The sequence below is a fragment of the Cupressus sempervirens genome, chromosome 6 (genome assembly GCF_028749045.1).
Source record: "Cupressus sempervirens isolate cs-2001-9-10 chromosome 6, ASM2874904v1, whole genome shotgun sequence".
NCBI lineage: Eukaryota > Viridiplantae > Streptophyta > Pinopsida > Cupressales > Cupressaceae > Cupressus > Cupressus sempervirens.
The window spans coordinates 435464793-435470792 of record NC_143123.1 but is presented as its reverse complement, the minus strand read 5'-3'; positions in this window follow the sequence as shown (position 1 = coordinate 435470792).

Genomic DNA, 6000 nt, shown 5'->3' with positions numbered 1-6000 from the left:
CCTCAAATAAAGAATTAATGGATTATATCAAGTTTGCACTTGGGAGTACCTCAACAAGAAAATTTGAGTTGAATCCATAATAGAACATGATTTAATTCTAAAACTGTAGCAAGAAAGACAATTCGGACAAATTGACTGAATACGGGTAGATCAAAAAAAGCCTCAAGGTCCCTCATTAATTGAAGATTTGGGAAGTCTTTTGTTGGATGCTAACAAGTTGAGGGAAGCTACTTCCAACCTTCAGATCACCATGCAAAAGGCAGCAGTTAGCATGAAAAATAAAATGGCCCTATTGCAAGAGGTCATCAACATGAAGACCAATGTTACTATCTCTCACAGGATCCTCAAAATGGTCAAAAGTCCATTATTTCATTGAAAACAATCTTTGGAATTCGTAGTGGAAATATTTGTGAGGTCTATGAATAAGCTAAAGGACATGCATTACTTGGTGTAGAAGGTCACAAAAAATTTATTTGAATATCTAAAAGTACTACATATAGAGTCCTATGTGTCTACCAATGGAAAACTGGTAGATATTAAGAGTATAAAGTCACAGTTCCAAGAATTTGTTAATGAAGTTGTTAATCCACTCAATTTCTAGATGTAAAACACAAGATCTCTCATCTATAGACTCAATCATACAGATGAAATTGGATAAGTTCTAGTCAAAAATTTCTAGAGTGGATGAGCTAATAGAATTGCACAACTACTAGATGATCCAAGCTAGCAATATCATCATCCCAAGTGTCGGGGAGTTGGAAAAGGTAATTGATGCAATGAAAGCTTATAGAGCTAAGGCAGTTACTCCTAAGAAGGCATGATGCTCTGACATTCTTCTAGACATCTGTCATTCCCTTCTCTCTCTCTTTCTTTTTGTAGCCATTTATGGAATTCTATCAATTAGCTTAGTCTCTGTAACAAACGATGATTCAATCATGTCCTATTTTTAGTTTATTCCATTCAGAGTTGCTCTACATCACAATCATCTAATGTACCTAGCCATTTTGAAAAGGCCTATATATGTAACCTTTTGAAAAGTTAATAAGATCAAAAAAATTACTTGTGGGCAAACCCCTATAGCAGAAACTACTGTGTGTGACTCTAAGTCTACTTTTAATTATGTTATTCATTTAGTTACAGTATAGTATTTAGAATAAGTATGCTATCATTGAAAATTGAATGAATGCAAGTGAATGTGGTTTTATTTCCTTCATTCAGTGGATTGTAAGCTTTACTTTCTTTAGCATAAGAATTATTATATTTTTTGTGCTATACTCTATAGTTCATATGTGTAGTTTAGTTCAATGTATGAGAGTGTTAGAAATTGATTAATGTAGTATCTTGAAAGTAGACAATCTAGGTATTGTCAAATATCAGGTAACTTAGCAATCTAGGAATTGTCTATTCTTTCATCCTTCCTACTTTCTTGTTCTTATAGCTAGTCTTGCATGTTTCTATCTTTGTATTTAAGTTAGAATAGATTGTATTTGATGAGTTTGTGCTTATTTTTGAATTTCCTAGGTGTTTTAAGGAGTTGAACAATCTAGTCTTCGCCTCTTTTTCTCTCTGGTTAAGAGCACCCCCAAAACCTAAAAAATAAAATTCATTGCAAATATTGCACTTAAAAGGGAGTTATACCTTTCAATTCAAGGGTTTTTGATAGATTACTACACTAACCCATTATGTTGTTAGCTTTTTTGTTCTCCATTAGCTATTGGGCATTTTAAGAGTCATGATATAAACCAAAGAATTAAGGTAGACAAACTATTAACCAACACAGGGTTGTGCATGATTGTGTCAAAAATTTGTTTACTTTTGTGAAAGGTGGAAGGAAGCACTCCCTGGTTCCTTTACAAAATGAAGAGCTTGGTAGAAGGAACCTGAGTATTGGCAATCAAGTTGAGTTGGCATATTCTGAGAAGGTTAGAGATCAGCATGGAAAAAAGACCAGTAGCACACCTAGGATGGATGTGAAGAAATAGAAGTGGAACAAGGGAAAGAGTGTACAAGTTGAGGACTAGGAGGATATGTATGTGAAGAACCAATTTGGGATTTATGTGTTGAATCCTAGAAGATGTTCTTCCAAATACTGAGAACATCTTTTCAAACTTGGAGTGTCTAATGCAGGAGCATCCTAGGGTTATTAGAAGTCCCACATGTTGGAAGTATTTTTTGGCTAGGAGTTTTGGACCCTATCACCAAATAGTGGTGCTCAGTTACTAAAGGATGTAGTTTTGGTTTAGGAGCCTGGTCATGGAAGGGGGCTCAATTGTTGTTGGAGCTCGACATTATTTGTTTCTCAGAACTCTCTATGTACTTGGCATGTATTGGTTGCCCAACATGCACTGGGAGCTTGATAATGCTTATGGTTTGGGTGATGCTTGGCTTGGTTTCCCTAACACTTGCTCTAGTCTTGCTTCCTATAGGTGTCAAGTTTTATGGGAGCCAACTTGTGGTATTTAATTTGTGTTGTAGCCAAATTTGGGTATTTAATTTGTGTTGTATCCAACTTGTGGCTCAACATATATTTATTATAATGGTTTTAATTTAATTTGTAATGAACTAGGTCGACATGTGGCTTAGTTGGGTATAAATAGGGGGCCTTGTAGAGTCTTTAGGAATGATCATCTAGCTTGGAGAAAAGGATGAAGTATAGGAGTGAACTTTGAATGGCTAGTAGTTGAGGCTTGGTAAACTAGAAGATTACCTCCAATAGGGGTACCTTCAAATTCTTGTTGTATCATGAAAGATAATGTCTCCACTTCTTCAATTCCTAAACTATAGTATAAAAGTCATGATCATAAATAGAACATTTTATTTTGACATCATTTAACTTCTCGCTAAAATGAGCAATAGATCTACCTTCTTTGATCGAAATAACTCCAATGGCATCACCACTAGCATCACAGTCTACTTGAAACACCTTTTTAAATTTTGGGAGTGCTAAAATAGGTTTTTATGTAACTTTTGATCTTAACATTTTAAAAAAATTGTCTACTCTTGTAGTCCACTTAAACTCTCTCTTATCCACTCTCACTATTTTAGTAAATGGTCCATAGACACTTCTTCAACTTCTAATAAACTTAATGTAAAAGCTAGCCTGACTATGAAAATATCAATCATTAGTTTATCTTCACAAACTATACTTCTTCATATTAAAGTTTATCTTCCCTTAACCTCTCAAAGACCCTATGAATATGTGTTATATGCTATTCCAAAGTCTTTTTGAAGATCAAAATATCATCTAGGAAAAAAAATGAAAACTTATCAAAAATCTTTCAATACTTCATTCGTAGTGCCTCTCCCATTTGATTTATGCAAGTCATCCTCATGGAGGAAACCTTGATATTCTTGCTTTCCAAGTGATCATGTTAGGACCTATGAGTGTTAAACACCCTTGGGGAAATTTCATTTATATTATTGCATCAGTAGGTTGGTTATACTTTATGATGTATTAGATTGTTTTAGTGAAGTTTGTGCCAGCAATTACCTAGAATTATATGGTATGTCGACATTGTTATGTGAGCACCCATAAGATATGAACAATGGTTGCACTATGTGTTATTTTATTTTATTGCACCAAAATTGGTTCCTAAAGTAATATTGATTCACATATTTGATAATGTTGATCAATGGCATTTGACCATATTAGTATTATGGGGCCTTGTGGTGTATTTATATAGGAGGTATATGATATTATTAGAGGATGATTATTTGGGATTATGGATAATGCTTGCATATGGGTTATTATGTCTCTATCTTGTATATATCTATTATTTAAATTCAATTTATATATATGTTTAAACAATGAATTAAAATTAGATGCTTTGACTATTATGTATTATGCATCCACATTTGAAGTTTCCTTGTTTACTAGACATGAACTTATAGTGGGTTCCAATCATAGTGAGCTAACAACATCCTTATGTGGGCATCATATCTATCTAAATGATATAATTAATCCTTTGATAATTGGTGAATCCGGATTTCATAATATATTATGTGATTAGACTCGTAACTATGTTGATGCATTTAGGGTTCCACATTTTTTGCAAAAAAATATTAATTAAATTTTGATCTATTTGATTTGGAGAAATTTATTTATTTTATTTATTTTGTTTATTTTATTTTATTATCAATAAATATATCGTAATTAAATTCCAATTTAATAAAAAATGCTTGATTTAATTTGGCAAAGGGGCAAATAGATTATTAAGTGGGTTAATAATCTATTTTATAAGTTACTTGATAAAGTGCTTATCTTATGCCAAAAAGTAAGCACATTCTCACTTCTCACCTTGTTATTTCATGGTTATGGATAAATTCCTCCAAGCCCTCTTTGTGTAATTTAATTTTTTTCTCATTACCAGAGCTTGGCTCAATGGGTCTTCGCAAGATTAGTCTCATTTGATTGATACAAGATTTATCTACTTTGTCAAAGGTTTCAACTGATTTGGTAGAGTATTCTTTATTTTCTTTTTTCCTTAATTTTTACCAAATGTGACAGGTAGGACTTTATAGTTTAATTAGTTCTACTTTATTTTAAGTGATTCCTTTAATTGGTAATTAGAAATATAATTTTTAGCATTGTTATGCTGCTAGAATTTTTCTAAGAGTTTGTATCTTGAATTTTGATGAGAGGTGTTCTCCTAAAAACCATAAACTCATAACAAAAACAAAGAAATAACAACAAATGTGAGAACCAAATATGGACTTCTTATTTGCACTACAAATGTGGAATTACATAATTCACAAGTACAAAATGCTAACCCACATGGGTGCCTTCATTATAGTAATCTGCAAGACTAAGTTGTGAACTACCACCCAGGACTATCCTAGACAATGTTTGTTTATTTCTTAAATAGGCAATTTTATGCCACTTGGGAAGGTTCTAGACATTGAAACTTAATACCTAGGGCTGATAGACCCTAACAATACATATAGAGTCAGCTAAATACATCTTTGACAATTATTTTAGATATTTTCGGTAGCCCAACTTTGAAAGGCCATAATTCACAAACTGTTGCTCTGATTGACTATTATAACCACTTTTTAGAAACATCAGTTCCTGATCTACAAGCTTGAAACTATGCAAGCACCCTTCTGTTGAGTTTTTGGACCTCATCTGGACCCTCTATGGCCTCCAATGATGAGCCTGAAGATTTTTCTGCAAATTTTTCACTAAAAATTTGTAATAACTTCTTTGATACTTAAGATGGAGCAATGAGATTTTTACGGTAGGCTTATAAATCTAAAATGAACCTTCATATAGAAAATGAGAACATTCCAAGCTTGTATGATAAACTTACTAAAAATAGTAAGTTTCCATAAATAGTAACCACCTTGTCTACTAGTCCTTATTAAAATAGAAAAGACTAAAAAGAAAATATTTTTGGGTGATGCAAGATTGCTCTTCACCTAGGATGCTCCTACATCAGACAACCAGAGTAATTTGAGAAGTGACTCCATCATGTCTCAAGTGTTCAGACAAAAACCAAAATGGTGAACCTCCTCCCTTGCTAGCTATGATGAATCCTCTGCTAGCCTCCCTTTCCATTTGATGAGGTATTCCTCATGAGTTTTATTCCTTGTGCTTTTGCCAACACAGTTGTTCAGTATCTCCTCAATCTCCTTTGTAGCCAAACAAGCTAATGGAATACTCCACTATGCTTCTACAACTTCATCTCCATCACCTCCTTCATAATACTTTGTCATGTCTAAAATATTAAATACTAGTGAAATATTCAATTCAACAGGTAACTCCACTTCATAAGAATTTCTAGAGTCATGTCTTTTCACTATCTTGCATGGTCCAAACTTCTTCATCTTGAGCTTATTATATGTACCCACTAGAAAAAGCTTTTTTTTCAAATGAATCATGATTTTATCTTCAATCTATAATTCCTTATACATCCTTTTTACATTTGCATTAGCTTTATACCATTTATTCATCTTTATGATGTGTTTCCTTGCCTCATCATGGATGTTCTTCAAATGTTC